The sequence below is a fragment of the Magnolia sinica genome, chromosome 11 (genome assembly GCF_029962835.1).
Source record: "Magnolia sinica isolate HGM2019 chromosome 11, MsV1, whole genome shotgun sequence".
In the NCBI taxonomy this organism is placed as follows: Eukaryota; Viridiplantae; Streptophyta; class Magnoliopsida; order Magnoliales; family Magnoliaceae; genus Magnolia; species Magnolia sinica.
This window is the reverse complement of record NC_080583.1, coordinates 49,928,999-49,944,233: the sequence shown is the minus strand read 5'-3', so window position 1 is coordinate 49,944,233 and position 15,235 is coordinate 49,928,999. Positions and strand designations below refer to the sequence as shown.

The window sequence follows — 15,235 nt, the reverse complement described above, 5'->3', positions numbered from 1 at the left end:
TGTAGTGATAATCACGTCAAGTGAAATTAGTTCTTGATATTTTTCAATGCATCCATAATAACTGCATTTATATCTTGGGAAACTCAACCAATGCTTTTCCTTTACATGCATTAACCCCTCTTCACCTCAGCCTGCCTATAAAATGGGGATTCTAGGCTTCAAATTCTCACAGCCCAATGATCTCCCTTACGCCCATCTTTGGTTAAGATGACATCCTTGCTCCACTGCCAGAACTAAAAAACATTCTTTAACTGTCTTTTTCTCCTTCCTTCTTCTGAATACTACCGATAGTACAACAGGTGGTCAATTAGCACAGGTGATCATGAAAATTTTCCAGTTATCCCAAAGACCAGGAGATGACACTGTGGCAATTGAGCGTCGACTGCTTTACCATTCCCTTTCTTTATCCGGATCAAAGAATTCTGCCAATTCATTAAGAAATGGCTTGGCAAAACGTAACGAAGAAATCTCATGGACGTGACTCTTTTAATGAGGGGCCATGGTCATGTGAGGCTTTCCGTAAACAAGGAAAACTGATGACTCAAATCAGGTCCATAGATTATACCTGGACCGAGATTATCTGATCATCGAAAAGGATAGCCTCATTGACCAGATTCCCGGTTACTTTTCGGCCAGAAATTTCAATCTCTAGAGAGATTGATCATGTGTCGGCCAGAAGGGGCTAGGAAATTAGGCTATCTAGGACCCTACCACTTCTATCAAGAAATGGCTTGGTGGAACGTAATACGTTGGGTCCTTGGTAGGACTACTTTAGGGGAAACATCACCCGGTATAGAAGGTGGGCTGGTATATAATCAACCGGAGATGCGTGGTCGCAACATCGACCATTTTCTTTGCCACTACTTGTCCCCTCCATCCTCTTCTTTCTACACATTGGAAGACTATATTTTATCAGTTCAACAAGTACTAAGAAATTTTTTTTATGTAATGAAAAAGCTGACCTAATGAGATCTCCACACCAACAATACGAAAGTATATGGACATCTGCATTAAGCTCTTCCTTCTTCTTTACAATCCACACAACCATCTTATAGTATTAGGTGTTCCCCTGCCCGTTTTATGCCCTCTAAATTCAAGCCGTTCAACACTCCAGACTCAATGAATCGAGAATTTGCTCGTTTTTCGTAGTCAGAAAGCTGCTCAAGTGCTTTACATAGACCTTCATAGTTAAATGCATCCACTGAAAAGCAATGGCAGGAAGAAAAATATAAATAGCGCCTCCTTATAAAGCCTCCTTTGCTTCTTCCAGTATCGATTAAAGAAATGAAACTGCAAAAGGAACTGCTTTCAATTACCTATTTCACTGGGCATAATGCTCTGTATCCACTATTCATGTTCCTCAGTTTATTGACTAGAAAGAACGTCCCACGAGTTCCTTAGATCAGCTAACGACTTTCGAACAATCAGATTTTCAGGTGCACTAGGATCAGCTTTGGGTGCAGTTAATATTGCAATCTTTGCTAAGATGGCAAAGGAATCAATAACAGTACATGTCGAATCAAAATCAGAAAATATAATGAGACGGCGCTCTACTGGCTCTACATCTTGAGAAAGGGACTACAGTTCGATGAACAATTGGCTGAGCAGACAAAAATTCTATCAGAAGATTTATAGCTTGATGATAAAGCCTTTCTATGCCTTCAAGCTCCTCACTCGTCAAAGAGATACTAAGTTTGCCAAGCATTTCCTCAGTTTGCACAGCCGCTGCTTGTGTTGGTTTAGAAGGACAACAATGCACAACCATACTTCAGTAAAAGTATTTTTAAGACAGTAGACAATATTGGCGAGTATATCAGATTCAATACGAGCAAAACCTCAAAACTTTCCGAGGCATAACTGCCAATCCACTTCTTATAGGGGTGTCTGGTTTCTGCAGGATACAGACATGACTGAAGCTCCTTACCTAAAAAGGCATAGAGCCTCATGCAAGGAGTCACCGCTCCTAATGTATAAGCAACAAGTTTTGTCTTCTCAAAAGGAGTTGCAATTTTGGTAGGGCCTTTTACTCCTTCAACCTTTCCTGAAGCGGTCGCTAGCAGGAAATCTGTGTATTTAAGAGTCGTAGGGTTCGGAGAGCTCTCTTTTGCAAGGTCCACACCCCATTCCTGCAGAAATGGTTTCCATCACAGAAGTACCATTGCAAAGATAATATTCTTCAAAGGCAAAATGACTGGAAAAGCAAACATGTCAATACATAACTTGAAAATAGGGGCTCAAATCTCCTCTAAATATAGCACAACCTGCAGCCATAGATCATAAAAGTCTCTAGTTGATCAACTATTTAGATAATATCAAGATGTTGTTACCATCTCAACGTATGTTTATCACAAATCAAATCCTAGATGAGTAAAATCATATTAACTCATCTCAACAGTTGTAAGGGTACCAAGTGAATATGAAGTAATTTGGGTGTGTGCAACACACACAAACTATTTAGTAACCCTCTACCTAACCTAACAAGGAGGATTGCAGCATGAAATGTAGCTTTCCTTTTCCATTCATCATTCTTCCTTTATTAGGCATTTATTATCAGTTGTGGGCGTAATTCACTTAGATATTGTGTAGTGTTGAACGTGTGTCTTCACATATTGTTGTATGTGTCATCTCCCTCTTAACCATCTTTTCAAAAAATAAAAAATAAAAAAAATCCCATTTTCTTGGGTGTTTTAAATTTGCTCATTATATGAGCAGAATTTTTGCATTATTTAAAAAAATAAAAATAGGAACATTAAAATCATGTCTATTTATTAAATATTAGAGCATTAAAAAAATATCTATTAACTAAATATTTTTGCCTACAACACATAGTTTAGGCCACTACACAATGGAAACCTATTATACATAGTTATTTTTTGTAATATTTTTGAGTCCCAAGTTTTTAATCATGTCTTCTAAGATCTTCAAAGTTTCACTAAAAAAAAACCCACATTTTACTCATGTTTACTCAACTAGTGATACATTCCCTAGGTGTTCACAACCCCAACTGTAAGGTCGCGATATAGTAATAATCTCAGTAAGACTGAGGTCGATCCCACAAGGACTGAAACTTGTACATTTCTGAAATTAACTAAAAGTAGAACTAGAAGAAGATGCTAAACTAATTCTAAAGTATTTGAGAGAGTAAGTGTGAATAAAGTAATTAAAACTAAGAATTTAAAGGTGGAAACTAGGGTGCCAAGGATCCACTTGTAGTGATCAGGGAGCCCTCTTACTTAATTCAAGTAACACAATTAGAATTTGAATCTTATCCTATCTAATTGGAAAATATATCCATAAAATCAAATCTGAACTTCCATTAACCTAATTCTCAATGAAGGAGAACTATGATAATTGGCAGTGATTCCATTACCAAACCATGCCCAGGAGACAATGGCAAACAACAGGATTTACCAATCCCATAATCTCAAAGCAGGAGAATTGTGAAGATTAGGAAGAATTCTAGCACCATACCATGCCCAAGGGAGGATGGTGAACAACAAGACTTACTAAATTCACAATCTCAAATCAGGAAAAGAAGATACTCAAAGCTATTGCAGATCTATTATAATTTGAGTCACAATAAACCATTAAAAACTGAAAGTATTCCTTAAATATCAAATTAGAATCTATGGAGTTCAACATAAACATGAATCAAAGTAATAGAAACATCTCATCATGATACAAGCTTCATCTCTTAACCGTAGCTAAGAGGTTTAGCCAACCATAGACATGATTGGATCAAAATCTCTTAAGAAAAACATGAAAACAATTAAGGAAGAAGAAAAAAACTCTTGGCAACGACTTCTTCACCCTTTTGCTCCACTCCTTAAACCCTAGAAGATTCCTAGGAACATCCTAGAGAGTCCTATTTATAGTTGTGGAACTCCAACTTTCGCACCTAGTTGGAAAACTCTAGAAACCGCCTCAAATTTAAGTAGTTTCTTAAAATAGACTTCACTTTGCACAGTTTTCCAAAATAGACTTAACTTTACCCAATTTCACAAAATGACCTTGAGTTTCAAAATATGCTTTTTCAGGACAATTTTAGGATTCCTTTTCTTTACTTCAAATCTTTGATTTTCTTCATTCCTCACTTGATTTTCTTGGATCTTTGGCATGTGAATTTTTCAATCTTGGTGTCCTAAGATCCATCCCTTACCTTGGTGATTCTTGAGCATCAAATCCATGCTTTTAGCACCCTTTTCAATCCAAGCTCTTAAATTCACCTTGCAACACAAACATGAGTAAAATAGAACATTAAGCACTATCATGTTCATAAAACTAAGATATAAATGGGGGATAATGTGCAATATTTGACCCTCAACACAATCCCCAATCAGCATTTTGCTAGTCCTGAGTAAAGTATGCGAAAAATATTTCAAGAACCACATGATAATTTCTATAAGCTAAAGTGATTTTGAAAAAAAAAACAATCTAGATAATAGAATTCTAAAATACATCAATATTGTGCATTACCTTCTCCTAAACTCTAGCACTCGGTAAGTTTCATAATCAAGTTCAAAGCATTAATCCTCCAATTAGAAAAATTTCAAACATTGAGTTCCATGGGTGTATAATGAAGTTTACACTTATCACAATCAAAGGTTTAATTCGTTACTTTCATGATAACATTGATAATTAAAAGAGCATTCAGGACAACCAAAACCTAAACCGAAACTTACTTTACAGTTCATCTTTTAGTTCCCTCTTTTATTCCTCTAGCTTTTAATTTTTCCATCGATAGCTTTCACGCTATGTCAACCTTTTTAAAGATCTTTAATAGGTAGCCCTTTTCGATGACAACTGTTTTTGTTTAGCAGGATATTTTCTTTTTCTTTCTTTTTAATTCTTCCTATTGAACATGATGGATAAATTCCCCAGGTTGGTTCCTTCCATGCTTAATAATCATCAAGTTAATAATTCAATATCAAACTAACACTTTAATGTGTAAGCTGGATGTGACATATGAAATCATGACTCAATCAATGTTTAAAACGTCTAATCGAGGATCAATGACTTAACTTAATTTTGAGATCTCCCAAGTGGCTAAAATCTAATAGACATAAGGCATCAACATTTAGTATCTTGTAATTCTAATTCATGGATTAACTTCGAGATCACTTAAATTTGTAGAAATTTTAGAAAATTTTCTCAAAATTTCACAACTTCGCCTAAAGACTAAGAAAACAACTAATTAACCTGCCTAATCCACACCCCCAACCTAAAATCTGCATTGTCCTTAATGTTAAAGAAATAAGCATTTAATACAAATGAGGCAACGAAAAGAAAAGGGAAGTGGTGGAAAGGTAGTACCTAAAGAAGGAATTCTAAGGGTTTTTTTTTTTTTTTTTTCAAAATATCTCAATGTGAAGATGGGTTAACACAAGAATTAAACCATTAAAAAATAAACTTTCCTAAACAACAAAAAATAAACTATCCTAATACTAAATTCTTTGAAAGTATTAAACCTAACTAGGAAAAAAAGGGAAAGCTACTTAGTCATGCCACAAGGTTCCTCCTCCGGCTGGTATCTTGATAAATTTTTCAGTAGGTTTTGTAACAAAATCATCCAAAAGCCCTTTTTGCAATAGGCTTGGATGCCCTGGAGCATGATTTTTCAAAGAAAATTGTGGACCTCAGCATAAAGTTTCCTTTTAATCTCCCGAGGTGTCCAAAGTACACATGATTCACCTGAGACAGAGCAAGTTCAGGAGTTACACAACATAGTGAATCAAAGACTACAAGTAGATAAAATTCAGAGAAATTCTCAGTAGGTGATGTAGTCTCAACATATTCTAAAGTTTCAGGCTTTGGTTTAACTTTCAGCTCCTCCTCCCTTAATGGTAAACATTCGAGATCTGTGGAAGGAGGGGCTTCAGAATAAGGGTTCTCTCGGTCAGTAACAACTACCGAGGTATTGTTTTGCTAGTCATCCATTATTTCTTTTATCATGGGATCATTTGAATCTGTAAAATATGTCAAGCGATCTTTCAAAGAGTTGAGATAGTCAGTTGAGAGAGGCTCATTTTTCACATTGAGGTTTGTGATGATATGCCCAATGATTCTTTTGTCTTCTCTTAAAATAGAGGGAAACATGATCTCTTGCTCTTCTCCTTGGTGAGAGTCAATTGTCACTGGATACATCTCGCTCTGCTCTGCATAGACAGATTGTGGATCAGTAAGCGCATTGATGTGAAGACTTTGTTCATTGTTACTACTCAAAGAGGCATTATATCCTTAAGTGTTGACAGCTCAGAAGGTGACCTTAATTGAGTAGTTTTAAATTTTAGATTCATCTCGGGCAACTTGTCCATCTCCTTAATCATATTATAATCTAAATCAGGTGAGTGGTCTACACGCGCCTTAAAAGAGTTATACGGTTCACTTGGAAGGGACTCTTCCTCCACACGTAAATCAAATGTGTCAGATGGGTGGAGTAGATCATTATGGTCGACAATGTCCTGTATCTCATGATCACTTTCCTGAACCATAATTGAAATTGATTCCAATGAATCTTGGGCTGTAAACTCATAATTCTCATTCCAATACTTATCATCTTCCAATTCAATATAATTCACAAGTGGGATGAGATTACTTTCCTTACACTGTTTTCCTAGGTTGAGTTAAGGCTCTAATAAACTAGCCTCTTCCTCCTTATTGAAGTCAAGTATGTCGTATGGCTAGAGCATGTCAATATCATTATATTTAAAAGACACTCATGTCTCTTGATCATTCCTTTGGACAGTTATCGAGATCGACTCTCCGGGAAATTGAGCTATATGCTTGTTAACACAATCCAACTCTTCATTCTTAATTTCAATACTCTCCACAAGTGAGTTAGGATCATTTTCCTCGTATTGTGTTTCTAGATTGGGTTGAGATTGTGATAACCTAGCCTCTTCAACCTTATCGAGGCACAATTCAATCGCTTCCAATGATTTCATCATGCCTGCGACAAGTTGGTTAAACTGTTCTTGATAATCCATGAAATTCAAACGTGAATCCTCTTGAATTGTTTCTAGTTGGATTTCAAAGGTAGGGGATCCAAGAGAATAGTCAGTTTAAGCAATTGTTGGTTCATCTCTCCAATATTGATGTTTCCACTGATCATAGTCGTACAAGTCATAGGTGGGTGAGTCTGATGGTTGTTAGTACATATTATCACTCATAATATAATCTCTCATTGTTTTCTTCTTGTCTGATGGGTGATAATAGTTCTCTCTCATAATTATGATAACCCTAACAATCACGTACTGCTTTCTTAATCTGTGGGGTGTAATTATTCTCCTGCCTATGATCGTGTAAGAACTTCTTAACTAGTGGAGCATTGTATTCTGGTTGGTTCTTGATGATGGTTTCAGAAAAAATTTAGGACACAGGTTGTTTCCTAACATAATCATTTGACAGCCCTTCATAATTTTTCACATTCTCTAAAACTAGCTCAACATACCGACGTTTTCACTCTTACATGTACATGGTGAAACCCTAATCCTGAACTTAATCCTAAAATAAAATAAAATAAAAATCCGACAACAATATCGAAAGTAAGTAGAGGAGAAGTTAGAAAGAGTTTATCGGTTTAGAGAGTTCTATGTTAGGATCCTACAAAACAAAAAACAGTGTTAATTTCTAAAAATAAATCAGAAAAAACCCTAACCTAAAAACAAAACAACAAGTTAGTCCTAAAAACAAATTAGTTTCAAAAAACAAATCAGGAAAATTTCTAATTCTAGAAATAGAAAGAAAAGTTAGTTTCTAAAAAGAAATTAGGAAAGTTTCTAAATCTAGAAATAGAAAGAAAAGTTAGTTGCTAAAAAGAAATTAGGAAACTTTCTAAATCTAGAAATAGAAAGAATAGTTAGTTTCTAAAAAAAAAATAGGAAAGTTTCTAAATCTGGAAATAGAAACAAAAGTTAGTTTCTAAAAAAAAAGAAGTTTCTAAATCTGGAAATAGAAAGAAAAGTTAGTTTCTAAAAATGAATTAGGAAAGTTTCTAAATATAGAAATAGAAAGAAAATTTAGTTTCTAAAAACAAATTAGGAAAGTTTCTAAATCTGGAAATTGAAATAAGAGTTAGTTTCTTAAAAAAAAAAAAAAAAAAAAAAAGTTTCTAAATCTCGAAATGGAAAAAAAAAGTTAGTTTCTAAAAGCAAATTAGGAAAGTTTCTAAATCGGGAAATAAAAAGAAAAGTTAGTTTCTAAAAACAAATTAGAAAGAACTTTAACCTAACAATATAAAGTAAATAAATCATAATCTTAACCTAATTTCAAAACTAATCAAATCCAAAAAATGCAACTGTAAATCTCCGACAACAGCGTCAAAAACTTGTTCACAACCCCAAGTGTAGGGTCGCAATGTAGTAATAATCTTGGTAAGATCATGGTCAAATCCACAGGGATTGAAACTTGTACATTTCTAAAATTAACTAGAAGTAGAACTAGAAGAAGATGTGAAACTAATTCTGAAGTATTAGAGAGAGTAAGTGTAAATAGAGTAATTAAAAATAAGAATTTAAAGGTGGGAACTTGGATGCCAAGGATCCACTTGTAATGATCAGGGAGCCCTCTTACTTGATTCAAGTAACACAATTAGAATTAGAGTTATATCCTATCCAATTGGAAAATTTATCAATAAAACTAAATCTGAACTTCCATTGACCTAATTCTCAATGAAGGAGAACTATGATAATTGGTAGTGATTCCATCATCAAACCATGCCTAGGAGACAATGGCAAACAACAGGATTTACCAATCCCATAATATCAAAGCAGAAAAATTGTGAAAATTAGGAAGGATTCCATCACCCTACCATGCCTAAGGGACGATGGTGAACAATAGGACTTACTAATTTCACAATCTCAAATTAAGAAAAGAAGATACTTAAAGCTATTATAGATCTACTATAATTTGAGTTACAATAAACCATTAAAAACTAAAAGTATTCCGTAAATATCAAATTAGAATCCATGAAATTCAATATAAACATGAATCAAAGTAATAGAAACATCCCATCATGGTATAAGCTTTACCTCTTAGCCCTAGTTAAGAGGTTTAGCCAACCATAGACATGATTGGACCAAAATCTTTTAAGAAAAACATGAAAAAAATTAAGGAAGAAGAAGAAAAACTCTTGGCGACAGCTTCTTCACCCTCTTGCTCCACTCCTTAAACCCTAACAGATGCTTAGGACATCATAGGGAGTTCTATTTATAGTTGTGGAACTCCAACTTTCGTACATAGTTGGAAAACTCTAGAAACCGCCTCAAATTTACATAGTTTGTTAAATTTTCACTACCAAAAAAACGACCAAAGGCTACGGACCATGTTGATTTTTAGCTACGGATATAAACCGTAGCTATATTACTACGGCTTAAAACCGTAGCTAAAAAAATTAAACCGTAGCTAAAAACTAATGCCACCACCCATGCTTGCACCATGTGACAACCCCATAAGCAACTCTACGAGGCCCATTAAAATTTGTATGCTCCATCTAATACGTCTATACATTTTTAAAGATCATTTTAGGGCAAGATCCTAAAAAAGGAAGTAGATCAAAGGCTCAAGTGGACCACACGGTAGGAAAAAGTGGAGATTATATACGTACCATTGATCGATGGTGTGGTTTAATTAGCCTTCGATTTTCCTAGATTTTTGGGCCATTATATATTAAAAAAATTTACAAAATTCATGGACGGAGTGGATTTATCAAATGCATCATGATGGACCCCACAAAGCTCCTGATTGGACCGTCCGTCCAGAACCCGTCAAACGTGCAAATGCGGAGGATGCAACAACGGCTACGGCTAATGGGATTTTAGCTACGGTCTAAAACCGTAGCAGAAAAAATGTGAAAACTCAGCCCGCGCGCTGCCCTTTTTCTCCTTCCCCCTCAAACGAAATGTTCTAAAATTTCTCTCCCTCCACTCCGGGAAAAAAAACCAGTCCGCGAGTCCCTTTTCTCTCTCATGCGCTCTCTCTCTTGCTCCACTCTCCCTCTCTCACTCCCTCTCCCTCTCCCTCTCGACCCTAACCCACCTCCCTCTGTCGCTCCCTCTCCCTCTCCCTCTCCCTCTCGACTGCAACCCTTGAGCGATGCACCCCCTTCACCCGGGCGAAAATCCACCCCTGCAGCCCTCGCCCTTCACCTCTTCTCCGTCTCTTCTCTATTACCAGGTACCCATTTCTCTCACCATATATTCTAAGTTTGATTTTGAGTTTTTATTTCTAAATCTTCAAATACACAGATTAGGGTTTCGTTTCCTGTAAAATTTCTAACAAGGAAAGGATTTAGGGTTCTGTAAAATCTGTAACAGGTGAAAATGGGAAAGTTTTTTTTTGCATGGTATTTAAGGATTTTTTTTTGTACACTTAGGGCTTTCGATCTTCCTCTATTCAATTGATCCAGTGTCGATTGATATTTACAGGTCTCTCTCTCTCTCTCTCTCTCTCTCTCTCTCTATTTCTCTCAATTGATCTAGTGTCGATTAACATTTAAGGATTTTCGTTTCCTGTAAAATCTGTACACCAGCCATTTACTTTGTGTCTATCAATGTTTATGATGATGGTTATTATTATTTTTGTAGCCACTTATTAGAACGGTCAGCATTATGTTTTATACATAAGGGTACAAAAAAAAAAAACAATTTATAGTTATAAAGGATACAAAGAAGAAGAACGAGGGCGCTCTTCAACTTTATTGGGCATCCCCTGTTTCAGAGGCTTAAGATCTTTTACCTGCTCCCTGCATCAAAATAGCAATGTCTCACCTGTTGAATAGCTCCTTTCTTCCACTAGATTAATATTAGAGCAAATGGTATAAAAGTACATACATATATTAGGCACATTTTTGCTAACAAGGTGTGATTTTAAGACTAACTGTCAGCAAGTTTAGAAAACGTAAACAGAATCTTCTTCACTAGAATGGAGAAGCAATTAGAAATATGGGTTGCTGCTTGTCTAAAGAAACTACCAAGAGAGAAAATTACATGAACAAGAAATTACCTGTGGAATGTTGTTAAACCGTAGGACATGATCAGATAGAGTTGAGCCCGAAAACACGTCACCCCCAATTGCAATTCCTGCAGAGAAGTCAATGCATATCTGGAATTTATAAGAGCCTTAGATTCATGCACAAAATGGTAGCTCAAATATAAAAGCAAAATAATATCAGTCGTGCTGATATAGATACCTTCACATATTCCATTTGTTACATGTGCAATTGTGTTGTACAATTCATTTGACATTCCTCCTTGAGATTGTAAAACCAAAAGTTTGGGTCTGATTAGTTTTGCCAACCACACACCAAAAGGCAATGTGTTTCAATTTATGGTTATAAACAGTAGTTGAGGAGACAGAAAAACAATGGCCAGCATAGGATAAAGGGTTTTGAGTTTGAAAACACCCCAAATTGAGTACAGAGGTATCTCTGAATGCAAATTGATTAGTCTGTCCCAAAAATAAAAGGAAAAAGATTACCATTTCTGACCATTTCTTAATTAAATCCCAATGCTAACATCAAGTGGTGCTTTCATTACATTACTTACCATTTCTTAATTAAATTGAAACATAGCATATTTTTTGGAAACAATTGATGATCAAGGCCGAGCCTCACATAATGGCTGGTCCAGAGAATGATGGAACCTTTCTAGTATAATAGATATAGATTGCCCATTTTCTATCTAGTGATTAGATGGTTAGGATCACCATTAATTTCAGGTACAATGGAGCATGTAGTTTAGTGATCCAAACTATTGATATGATTGGTTCAATCTGGATACCCCATAGAACACACCAATCCTTCAATTACTCTTCAATATGTGTAATCCCAAATCCTTCAATTAGTTGTCAGCAGATAGGCTATTAATTAAAAAAGAAATGTGACAACATTCTACATTCAATGAAGAGAAGGCCAAAGTTCCTTATGCATTTATCATTTTTCTCTTTGATTGTCAATGGCAACATTTTCTGACATGGATTACCTCTTTTTTTTTTTTCTTTCTTTCTTTCTTTATTTCTTTCTTCATGAGTGTTTTAATTTTATAGAAAGAAGAACAAGGTTAAGAAGTAATAAAAATTTAACTGATACGGACTTCAAAATTTCATGCATTTGTATATATGCTAACACAGCAACGACCATTTCCTCTAACCTCCTACATGTTCCTGTGACCACATGTAGTTAGTTGCATCATGCATAGGTGCACCATTGCCCAAGGTAGGTAATTGATCACTAGACTGCTTTGCAACTCTAGACAGTTGACTCAAAGAATGTTGCTGCCTTGCCTGCTGATCTAGTTGCTGAAGTTGTTGCTATCTCTGGAGCTCCTGTAGTTGCTTGTGCATGACTTGCTGTTGCCACAATTGCATATCGTTTAAACCCATCTGGTGGGTCAATAAAAGCAGCCAACAAATGTTTTATTTTCTCCTCTTTAATTCAATTATATTTGCTGACCAATTGAAAAGGAGTTTTGAGTCTCAGGGTTCAAGATTGAAGAATTCAAGAATTAAATTATCTGTCATGTTTGGCAGCCTTTAATCAGAATCCTCCAAAATGTGTATTAATTAGATTATAATTGTGATTCATTGCAGTAGTGCATTCCAATGCACCCCGAGTAAGTTTCTTAGCTGACATGTAATCTTTATGTATTTCACTGTTTAGTGGTTACCCTGATTGTATGTATATCTTTCATTTATGTGTGTGTGTGTGTGTGTACACACGCATTGACATGAAAATTCCTAGATTTGACAGAGGCATCATTGTCAGGTGCAACAATATCCATTTTAGCAGCACTTGCAATGATGTTTTTCTTTTGAATGGTATGTTTTACTTGTACATTTTCTTCTTAAGTAATTAACAGTATTTATAGATCGATACATGCTTCATTCTTCTTGCCTTCAGGCTTCAATCTAATGCTTTATTGATCACTTTGTTTGTTTAGCCTCACAAGCACCACATGTAGGATTTGGGACTGGATTTTGAACTGTCTGGGGCTGGCTTGTTAGGCCATTAGTATTCAAAATTTTAATTTGCTCAGCCCAGCTTTTAGAGGATGGCCTGTTTACACCCTTAACTATTCAAATGAAGCAGATACAGACTCTATTTCAACATTGAGACTAGGGATGGAGTGCAAAAGGTGAGAACAGTGATATCTTGCCAAGTGACCCAACTATCATTTCCCTAACAATTTAAAAATCATATAACACTTGTGGGGCATGTTCAGTGCCTAGTCATTGGTTTTCTAAACATGGCTGATTAGACTTGCTTAATAACTCTGGATGAATGTGGCACTCCATTTTGCAGATCGTACGTCTTTTCGTTTATATTAATGGGAACCATGGAAGGCAATTTGCTTTTCAGTTTCTGAGCAGTGTGTGTTTGTGGTGCTTTAAGCATTCCTTTTGATATGTTTGTGGTGCTTTTCAGTTTCTTTTCCCATATTTTCTACTTATTACTTGATTATGTACTTAAGTTACATGGGTTTGTGTTTGTTTGGAAAAGAAAAGCTCTTTTGAATAATTCTAATGTCATAATGTAGTTTGCCAAACTCAATTTATGGATCTGACAGGATTCAAATCCAAGCTGCCAAACTCAATTTATGGATCTCAATGCAGATGTCTTATGGGCCACAGATTTTGGCGAGGTTGTTATATTAAACGTAAGGCATGTTTGGATGCAAGGCATGCTCAGTTGAATTGAACTAAAGGAAACAAAGAAAAATGGAAAAAAACAATCTTGAATCAGGTATCATTATTCTAATTTGAATGAGGTTGGCATTGCATGTCATGTATTTTAATTCAGACTCAAATCATCTGAATTTGCAGTTTTGGCCTTTTTCCCTCTAGCAGTGTGCTTGCTACTCGTTTTTTGTCAAAGCGAATGCTTTTTTGAATTTGAATGAAATTAAGGGGCCTGCTTCCCACCTAAATGTAACTAAATGGCGATTTCGACTGCTACCCATTTAGCATATTCATCTTCTTTTTCTTTTTGCATGCTCCAGGCGGCAGTAGAGATCAGTTGTGAGCCATCTGTCAAGATTTTTTGGTTTTCTTGACATAGAAATCGATTGAATTCTTATATGAATTGTATTGGCAGGGTGTTCTTACAGAGACAACAGCTGAGTTAGGGGCTTCGCGATCACAGGCAGCTGCCATAATTAGAAAGTTGAAGCAGATCAGTTCATGAGGGTGAGTACTATTCTGATGCATCTATTTTTGTACAAGTGGTCCCCATGTTTCATTGATTTGCACCAAGGACATGATGTGCCCCGGCATTGATGGAATATGGCGCTTCGCTATCACTGGGATGATTCTATCCATCCCAACTTTTCAAAGGCTATTGAACAAGCAAGGTGGAAAGCGAACTACTTGGGAGCATCCATTTGCTGTGTGGCTAGTGTAAATATCACATTCATGATCATGCAAATGCTAGATTTGAACTCCCGTAAGAGTCATCCCTCTCTCTCTCTCCCTCCCTCCCTCCCTCCCTGTGTGTGTGTGTGTTCATGTGTGTGTTCTTTGTGACACACACTAACAGGTCCCAAGCCTAGGTAAATTTGGACTGTTGGTGTCAGATGGGCAACTCAGCATTCTTGAGAATTTTGCATTAGTTCAACTTCACTTGCAATCTGACTCCTATCCCAATGTGTCATATGTGTTGGACATTTGAGTGGTGCATAAGGTGGACTGCACCTTGAAGTTGAACTAATGCAAAATCAGTCCCTTCTAGTCATGAGGTGGCTCATCCTTTATTTTGAATTCCATTACCGTCATTTTAATCTCTCCTAGCAATTTGAGATTGGCTTCAAAATAGTAGATTGGCAAAAGTTTTATGTTGACTACCAACTAGACACCAAGCCTACTCTTTTACTTGGGCTCTTGGAACTGGCCATGGTAGGGGCCCAAGTGACACCACTCACTTCCAACGCAGTCTGACCAAGTGTTGACCTATAGCCTAGTTATTGCATGGACACCCCAAAGGGTGAGCAGGCAAATTAAGGTCATGGAGGGGCAGTTGCTAGGAAAATCACTTAGCACAGCTACACTCATGAAAGGTCATGCTTGAGAAGCTGACTGCACAAACTAGTAGGTAACCCACTGGTACGTAATTACCCAAACAATTACATATGGTCAATGGTGTTGTTTATGGGTCTGGTTCATGTCGAGTCTTGGTGTACCCATACCTGGCTGAATTGCCTTAAGGAGTCAGGTTTTGGTCCTATCAGGTTCAATTCTAGGTACC

General features: G+C 36.3%; 1 long non-coding RNA gene and 1 pseudogene across 1 annotated transcript; one reads left to right on the top strand and one right to left on the bottom strand.

Annotated features, from left to right (window-relative positions):
- Nucleotides 1–766: 766 nt before the first annotated feature.
- Nucleotides 767–11,203, bottom strand: LOC131218103 (bifunctional TH2 protein, mitochondrial-like; annotated as a pseudogene).
- Nucleotides 11,204–11,997: 794 nt separating this feature from the next.
- LOC131219115 (uncharacterized) lies at nucleotides 11,998–13,727 on the top strand. The gene is made up of 2 exons (XR_009158001.1): nucleotides 11,998–13,130; nucleotides 13,298–13,727. It is a non-coding gene; the product is annotated as an uncharacterized LOC131219115 (long non-coding RNA).
- Nucleotides 13,728–15,235: the final 1,508 nt, after the last annotated feature.